Source organism: Cydia pomonella, chromosome 15 (assembly GCF_033807575.1).
Source record: "Cydia pomonella isolate Wapato2018A chromosome 15, ilCydPomo1, whole genome shotgun sequence".
Taxonomy (NCBI): Eukaryota; Metazoa; Arthropoda; class Insecta; order Lepidoptera; family Tortricidae; genus Cydia; species Cydia pomonella.
In genome coordinates, this window is record NC_084717.1 from 19,271,279 (window position 1) to 19,281,589 (window position 10,311).

The following is a 10,311-nucleotide window of genomic DNA, read 5'->3' on the forward strand; positions in this document are numbered from 1 at the left end:
GTTTGAACAGTATAGCTTTTATAGTCTCGGCAAAAAGTGGCTGTGACAGAATCGGACAGACAGACGGACATGACGAATCTATAAGGGTTCCGTTTTTTGCCATTTGGCTACGGAACCCTAAAAATACCCCACAAATTCAGTACAAAATCCGTGTTGCTATTGCTACCTTTATTTACATCGTAAATCTGTTTTTAAATTTGTTTTCTTTGTGGTGCAATGAAGAATGTTTTTTTACTTAAAATCACCGATGACAGTGAGTGAAAAGTGCACGAGGAAAAATGGGCCAAGGCCGTTTACAATTCAGGATGATCCTATCGTAAAGAAAATTTGTACACATTGTCAGAAATAGTTAATAAAAACCGGACAAGTGCGAGTCGGACTCGCCTACCAAGGGTTCCGTACTTTTTAATGTTTGTTGTTATAGCGGCAACCTAAATACATCATCTTTGAAAATTTCAACTGTCTAACTATCAAGGTTCATGGGATACAGCCTGATGACAGACGGACAGACATGTCTGTCTGACGGAGTAATAGGGTCCTGTTTTACCCTTTGGGCATGGAACTCTAAAAAGGGATCATAAAATAAAATGTTACATATCTACTACTTACAGTTTTTGAGATTACAAGAACTTTCAGTATGACCTAAGTAGGTACATATTAAACGATTGATCTAAATACCGACAGCAATTAATGGCTATTTAATTGTACTGACCAATCGCGAGTAATTTTATAATCATATAATTAAGTGATTAATATTATCGACATAATTTACTCGAATGTAGCATTAATTTATTACTTAAATGTTAAAAATAGGGTTGTTTCCAATTTTTTGAAACGCTTGTATTACGTTCTATATTAACTAAAAGTTGCCCTAAAATTCGACTTTTATACTAAAAACGGCTTTAAATATGTTAAATTAACAAAATATATTTTGACGGATGCATTCGCGCCCAAAACGCTCTTTGAAAATTGTGTGACGTCACAGTTTACGGCTTGACACATAACTACATACACACGTAGAAGATACGAGCTGTCAACTGACAGTTGTCATTTGTTGTTTATCGCCTAACTGTCAATAGTGTCAAATCGAGAGTTGTGATGTCATCAGAATCTTCAAAGACGTTTCGAGTTTGGTCACGTGACGTGTGCCAAAAGATATTTTAAATACAATATTTACAAAAATATGGTCATTATAGGTCCCCTTAAAGTAGTTTAACATGTTGTTATAATCCAAAAGAATTTATTGGGATATGTCTGCCCTAAGATTTGTAGATGGAAACAACCCTATTAGCGTTTTTTTTTGATTTTTTTATGTGACCTTTTCGCCACTTTTGTGTTATTTCTAGTCAGGATCGCGAGCCCTTTTCATCCTTATAGGAGAAATAAAATGTCCCAAAATTTCCATACATTTTTCATTTCCCTTTTTGTTACCTGGCGGAATCATTTAAAATGAGCGTTATTTTCTGCTTTTAATACGAAACAGGAGCTGAGCCCGAACACAAATTTGAGATTTTTACGGCGCCACTTTTTGATATTTAATAAATTTAACACATATCAGTGAAAGAATAAATAAATAAATATTATAGGTCATTATTACACAAATTGACTAAGTCCGACAGTAAGCTCAATAAGGCTTGTATTGAGGGTACTTAGACAACGATATATATATAATATATAAATATTTATAAATACTTAAATAAATAGAAAACATCCATGACTCAGGAACAAATATCCATGCTCATCACACGAATAAATGCCCTTACCAGGATTTGAACCCGGGACCATCAGCTTCGTAGGCAGGGTCACTACCCACTAGGCCAGACCGGTCGTCAAATAAGGATCAAAGTCAAATGGAGTTCTAAAAGTTTTAATCCTGTGTCGTAAGATAGCAGTAAATTTACTGTGGCTGTACAAAATTTTCTTTGACAATACACCTCTATTTCAAATTCTCTTTGCTAATAGTATATTTAATTTAATTGTAGTTGGTAGTTACTTTAATCGTATATTACTAGTTATATTCGTATTTTATTGATCCCCGTACTTGTTGCTCCATAACTTCTGGGGATGTATGCGGGAAAATAATTAATACAGGTTGCTAAGTATTATAAAATTCGAATGAAGCCTAATTAACACCTGTAAGGCTCTCCTGACTTGGTGGTGCAAAATTTTATAAATCTTTTTTGTAACGTTGAACCACGAACCGTCCAATAGAAAATACCCTCAAAGTAAATACCTACCTAACCTACCTAAGTATTTTATACATATAAGTATACAAGTACTCAGTCATACAATCCATAAGGCAGTTTCAATCGTAAAACTTAGTTTACTGCTAATAGATTATGGTCGGCTAAACTTGTCCTATAATTGACCAATAAAATGCCTCTATAATTATTTAATTGAGGGCACTACAATTGGAAAACTATGGGAAAGGATATGGAGTTGGTGATTGGTTTTAAATGGTTTGATAAAAAAATTGAACCGGGAAATTATTTCATTTGGTATAAAGGCAATTTATTAATTAATTGATTTATTACTATTATTTATTAAAAAGCCCACTGTATGACACCTTCCCCCTCTTACTTCCCCTCGTCACGGTTTGGTGCAAATTTTGGCTATCCCCTCAAAAAGGAATCCAAGTTGACAAGTCATCTCGCCTTCGTCGACGAGGTCTACCGGCTTTTCGGTTCGCCTTGTGGGGCTCCCACACACTGGTTATCTTGGCCTTCTTGGCCCACATCTCATCTGGCATTCGGCAGACATGACCAGTCTAGCCCCACTTCAACTTGGCCGCTTTTTAAGCTACGTTTATTATTTGAGTCTTTGAGCGCAGCGTGGTGTTCCGGACACAATCCTAGAGCCCATCAACGTGCTCACTAGCGACACTGCAAAATAATTGTGTTTATTTAAATTTAACGATAGATATTTAAAAAAGGGGGCCACTACGTACTGTATTTTGTATTTAAGTACCTTTTAATACATCATAATAGTTTTTACGTTGCTGGATTCGTCAATCTAGGCGTCGACGAATCCAGCAACATAAAAACTAGTTTAATGTATTCAGGAGGTACTTAAATACAAAATACAGTACGTAGTGGCCCCCTTTTTTTAAATACCTGTCGTTAAATTTAAACAATCACAAATATTTTCCAGTGGCGCTAGTGAGCACGTTGATGTGCTCTTACTGCCAAATCACGAGTTTGGACTTCTGAGCTTCCATCAAAGACCAACAAGGCTGGAGCACTATAGATTAATTAGTAATAAGTAATTACTTATTAAGGATTGTAAAGAACATAAACAGGCCAAGAGCATGTCGGGCCACGCTCAGTGTAGGGTTCCGTAGTTACTCTTCCGTCACAATAAGCTAAACTGGAGCTTAAAGTATAGTAAATTGTTAACCAAGGGATGAAACGGTACCTTTCACCCGAGTAAAACAAATAGGCAAGTTTGCATAATCAGTACCTAATTAAAGTAAGTGTTTTTACTATGAAGGGGAAACTTTTTGCGATAACTCAATAACAGCTAAACTGATCATGTCTGCTATAGTTTTCATTTACTTAATGTATTTCTTAAGCTCTACTTTCAAGATTTTTTTCATATTGTTTGGACCTATGGTTCAAAAGTTAGAGGGGGGGGGGGGACACATATTTTTTTTCTTTCGGAGGGATTATCTCCGAATATATTCACTTTATCTAAAAATGTTTGTTAAAGACCCCTATTAGTTTTGAAAGACCTTTCCAACGATACCCCACACGGTAGGATTGAAGCAAAAAAAAAAATCACCCCCAATTTACGTGTAGGGGAGGTACCCTAAAAAAAATTAAATTTTTAGATTTTATTGTACGACTTTGTCGGCTTTATTGATTTATATATCCATGCCAAATTTCAGCTTTCTAGCACTAACGACCACGGAGCAAAGCCTCGGACAGACAGACAGACAGACAGACAGACGGACATGGCGAAACTATAAGGGTTCCTAGTTGACTACGGAACCCTAAAAAACTTATTATTTAGAATGCTTTGTAAAATAAGTAGGTAAATAATAATAAAAAGTAAATATACAGGGTGACATCAATGCTGTGATTAAAATCCACATTGTAAAAACTTACTTGATAACTAATATATAGTTTCAATGAATTTATAGTACTTATACAATATCTCACTAGATAGTAGTAGTCATCTGTGTGAATGAAATCATAAATATTTACTAATTAAATCGTGCTGGCCCACAATTTTAATGAACTAATTATATTAAAAGACTCTTTAAATGAGGAACATAAAATGCTCATATGAAGTATGTCATTCATTCAAACTGAAGAAAAATGACATATTTACCATTAGAGCCCTCTGGGAATGCACTAAGCGCCTGCAGGGCCAGTTATTGTTAGGATTTTTTGAATTACATATAACTCTAGCCAAAACCAACTTATCTTTACCGATTAAAAAATATGTTGCACGTAAGATTGAGTCTTATGTCTATTGAGATTAAGTTTAAGATTTCTTTAGTAAGGAGTAAGGGTATTTTTGTTACGTCGTTACTCCTTCAGCTAATGTCCAATTAGCGCAAACACTAGGTTTTCTTCAATGAAGAGAGTTTCTGTTATTTCTTTCGCGAATCTGCTTTATTCTCAAACGAATACTGGGGGATTACTAGGGAAGTACCTCCACCTTATAGAAAACCGCAGCCAAATAACACTAGACCCTAACCCCGATTTGAACCCACTATTTCCGGATTGAAAGTCGGACGCCTTATCCCTAGCCTAGGCTACCAAAGCTATGGGTACGTTATGGGTACCCAGCAAGCTCGGTTCTCCATACAAACGTAGTTACGCTCTAGATTGCTCTGAAACATTGTACTTAGGATACAATAGCATAAGGTATATCTGATGACGACCGCTTTGGCCTAGTGGGTAGTACCCTGCCTATGAAGCCGCTGCGCGCTATTTATTTATTATTTATTTATCTAGTCATGTAATTAGATTATGTAGCTTCAGTTAGCATAGTAAAAAAAGGCGCAAAACAAGTTTTCCATACAAAACTTGTTTTTGATCTATATCGTTTGTTTTATAAACTGGAGCTATATAAACCTATTACAGGACTAGATTAGATATACCTCATGTCATTGTATGTGCAAAACTCCATTACAATCTAACACGTAGTTTTAAAATGAGAACGAAATTCCGTTTGTATGGAAGGTGAAAATTCGGCCGAGCTGACCCCCTTCAAAGTATCAAAAAAAAAAAAAACTTAACTACTAATCTTAAATTCAAAAGATTTTTTGAGTTATCGATATAATATTTGCGTATGCTAACTAGCAAGTGTGTGCAACGTTAAAAATTGAATTGGTATTATATTGGTTTCTGAATTAGGTCCCTGTTTCATTGTAAGTGAACGAACTCATGAATGAAGTCAGGTTGGAACACAAGTTTTAAGCTTTTTGCTTGTTTCCTTTAATTCTATAAAGACTTAAGTCTCTACAAAATGTATTAAAGTTAAGACATATTTAATGTTGTGTACTTTTGTAGTTAATTAGGTAGGAGGATGGTCATTATCGCGGATAGATGGTACATAAAAGAAAACGTGTCGTTGGCGTAATTAAGGCTTTTTGTGTTAAGATTTATTTTCTTAGTGCAAAACTATTTTTTAAGTACAAAAATATGTTCTTCCGTAGACTCATTCGTGTAAGAAAGTGTAAGATATTATAAGTACAGTTTTGGAATTCTTTGTTACAAGCTTTATTTAAGCAATGTCTGTAAAGTTCAATAGAAATAGCTAATATTGTAAACAAACCAATTTACCTTAACCTACAACCATGATCTTACATCAACAGTTAATATATTTACTTAAATACTTTATTAATATAATTTTTTATTAAGATTTAATTAGATATAATATTTAAGTTAACATACAGGGTATTTATTTAGTCACCTGCAATAATTTACGGGATGCAACTTTTACTATGGTACCAACACTACCAACCCTGAAAACGCAAAAAAAAATTGGCTGTTTCATACATATTGACTGTCTAACCTAGACATTTTCTAGAGTAAGGTGACTGTGGGCAAGACCGGCATACTTTATTTATTTTTTACTTTGGAGTATTCTAGCTCCGTTAATTATTATTTTACGTGACCGCTTGTAATCACATACGATGAAGAATTTCATAAATAATAGTTAAGCTATAGTGACAGATCATTTTAATCATAAATTAAGCAAAAACAATAGTATTTTTAAAAATTCGGCGAGTAGACGGACTTCCCGTGTAGTTTAAGGTAAGTCCGTCTAGTAACGATATCAGCCATACTATGGGTGCTTATGTGTTCGTATTCGAATCCTTACAAAGAATGAAACAAGACAATGAAAAGTGTACTCTAAACTTGTTAATATAGGGTTTAGATTCGAAATAAACACAATTTTTCTTATTAAAAGGTAAGTCGGGTCAATATATATTACGTAAATGGGGTGGTAAACCTTTTTTGGAAAATAATTATACGTACTTATTTTTTGGACTTCTCAAATAAAATACCAATAGTCATTTTAAATTTACTCGTTGTTTTAAATTTACGGAGATCAAAGAGGGTTACATAAATAAACTCATAGTAGTAGCAATTTTAAACTACGAACACCGTTCAAGTTTAAATCAAATAGTGATTGGCAAATCAAACTCCATAACACAAGTAGGTACCCTACATACGTAAATTTTCAGGATAAGTAAGGCGAAGAACCCACGTCACATAGCGGCGTGGCACGCGCTGTACAGCGTTGGCGTGGCGCATAACCTTGTATCACGGAGTAGGCAAAACGCCTAAACCACGATAAGTACAATAAATGTTCCAAAATAAAAAATACATATTTATATTTGTTTATAATATATATTTGTTTGTTTGTTTTTGATGTATTTATCTATATAAGTTTGTATATGTCGTCGCTTAGCACCAATAGTAAAAGCTAAGCTATGCTTAGTTTGCGGCCAGTATTTATTTATTTAGTTACTTAATAGGTATTTTCTTATTTGTATTTTCGGTTACATAGTGCTGAGGATGAAGAACACATTTCTTTAGTAGTTTCGAGATTAAAATTGTTAATAAACACAAAACACAAATATCATGCGCAATGTCGTAAAGATGCGTATCTGTAGTAACCTTATATAGTCGTAATAAATAATACTGAAGCCATTTAACAGTTGGTAACCTCTGATTCAAGGAAAGTCCGGCATATGACGGACTTGCCTGGTGCATAGTAGACGGACTTTCCAACTTAGCAAAATTTTAATGTGATGAATGATGGAACGTATAATTACAAAACTAAGCCAATATCTGATAATTTAAACACATAATAAAGATTGCCGGGTCTTATTTTACTTACGTAGTCAATTTCTGGTGCAAAATCTTGTCACAAACTATTTTTAGCAATTTTATTTGCAGAGACTGTCGCACTATCACTTCGAGTTCCATACACGTAATGACTTGTTTACGCGGATTGCTCTGAAGTTCGTTGTCACAGCGCCATCTGTTTTATAGTGAGGGAACTAGCGCGAAAAACTGACTTATAAACTCGACGCCAAAGCGGCAAACGCTTTCTAATTCAAAAGTTATAATGTGTTGACGGACTTGCCTTGTAGACGGTCTTGCCCACAGTGACCTTAATTTTTTTTCGCTCTTTCGGGGTTGGTCTCATAGTAAAAATTGCTCAGCAGTGGCAGCATGGTTTCAATTTTATCGCTTGTCACTATGCCCGTCACGTTCGCACTTACATACTTGTTAGAACGTGACAGGCATGGTGACAAATGATAAAGAGCCAACCATCTTAGCCCTACAGTATAACCTATATATTTACCCCGTACATTATTACAAGTGACTAAATACCAGACCAGAAATATATGATCATTGTCAAGAGGGCGCTGTTTTTCTCATGTATAGGGTGACAGATCAGTTTAGTATGAATAATTTAGTTCCATAGAAATTCCGCAACATGGCGCGTGATCATATATTACTGGTCAGGCTTTAGGTTAGGTTTAGGTGACAAGTTGACAACGCAATATTGTGGTACCATCGAGCTGATCTGATGATGGACACATCAGGTGCGGCTATAGGAACTCTGTGATAAAACAACTCAACCTAATTGTTTTTGAGTTTGTTAGAATTGTTTCGACGAGTACGTATTAATAGTTGCCTGTTGAAAGAAAAGTAAATCAGTGTTTTTTTAATACTACCTCGGTGGTAAACTAGCATACGGCCCGCCTGATGGTAAGAAGTGTCCGTAGCCTATTTACGCCTGCAACTCATACCTCGCCTGCAACTCATACGCATACCTCTCTTTTGGACGTAGTTTAAGGACGTCCCGGGTACGTCCTTAAAATACGCTTTAAGCTTCTATCAAAAATGATATATGTGTAAAAAATAATTTAGTAGGTAATTCATGGTACAGTTTCTTTTTTTTTTGTCACAGTGACAGTGAATCAATATGAAAGTCGCTAGAGACCTCATACTATTGTCACTCTGAGAAGGTACAAATTGGGTCGGAAATTAAATTCTTTGACTGTACTTATTCAGCAGGTTTCTTGGACTTTAATTTATTAAAGGTTTACAAAGTAACCTCAGCTCTGTAAAATTTGTGTGTGAAACGAATACTTACTTCATTTCGTCATACAATTATACACTTTATTGCCACGCACATAACATTCTCAATTGCATCGATTTACTTAAATCGTTAATTTTGATGTGAGCAGTTTCTTAGCTAAAACAGGGTCCGTACTCACTCCGTACCGCGTAACCACGTTCTATTTTCCCTCATTTTTTTTCTAGTGAACTGTAAGTCATGTGATTAGAGTTTAGATTTGATCAGAATGGTAAGGTTCCTAGGTAATGTTATCGTGGTTTTTAGCAGGTTGGTTCCATCCTTTATATGGGAAATCTGCTTCATTCAAATGCGTGTAGGAGCCAGGCCTCAATAATATGCACTGCAATGAGTAATGATTGACGGCCTAGAAAGGGTTTGTTTATATATTTAGACAAGGCCTTTTAGGTCCCCTATTTTATGAGTAAGTAGGTAGAGATTGCTTTTTAGATGCTTCTTAACAATAGGTTGGCCTGGTCTATGTATGCCGTGGCCGCTGCTGGAAGCCATCGATAACTGGTGACCGAAGAGCTGGCGGCTTCCTCGCACAACGTATCAATCAGCATTGCGATACAACGAGTAAATACCGCCAGCATCCTTGGTACAATGTCTCAAGAGCCTATTTTAGATTTAAGCTAGTTATTAATTTAGTTTAATATTTGTACAGTTGCTGCAATACGTTTTCGTAACTTGGAGGAAGCCAGCCAGCCTTATCTGCACCCTTTCGACAGGGGACAGACCTTGGAGATCTGCCTATAACTATTGAGTGGTTATTCTATAATTGTAATTTTTTTAATGCCTTTAATAAATGTGCCTAGTTGGATACCATTCCTACTTTAATCTCTTTCTCCCTCTCTATTTGTTATTTCTTCATGCGTATTTAATACGCTGATTCATTTGAGATGAAACTTTCTATAAAGATATACCTGACGCGGCCAATGATGATCCCTATGGCCCCATACGCACTATGCGGCCAGCCGCGTGCGGTTGCGGCGGACCGCTTAGTGCGTTCAGTATTTATGGTTGCGGTTTCATACATTCTTAACCGTCATGCGGCTGTCCGCACGCGGCTAGCCGCTTAGTGCGTACGTAGCCTATGACAGTTCATTTTTAGGGTTCCGTAGCCAAATGGCAAAAAACGGAACCCTTATAGATTCGTCATGTCCGTCTGTCTGTCCGATTATGTCACAGCCACTTTTTGTATGGAGTAACTGTCAATGTCAAATGTTTTTGGACTTTTTTTGGTACTTAAACACTTTTTTTATTTAGAAATATAAGAATTAGGTAATAGAAATACGGTAAAAACCTTTTTCTACAATTATTCTTTAAATTATGGCTATCTAAAAGCGAATTCGAGGAACTGTCTTAGAGATCATCATTCGCCGCGTCAAGTATAGTTTAAGTTCCGTCCCGGGGAAGCTAATATCAAAATAAGTAGGTAATGCATATTTGTAAGTATTTTCTCGGTAACGAATGCATTAAGAATGGTAATAAAATATGGAATATTGTGTATTATAAATTCATTCCTTTTAAGTCATGTTTATAAAATAAGACGTTGTTAATGGCGTTTGGTTCGTAAATCCGAGGCCAGATAATAATGTAATTAAAATAAAAGTTTATTTTTATACTTAAATGTATTGCATTTCTGTTGTATAATCAACAAACCCTTAAAAGTTCACAACACCTAGCTAAATGCAA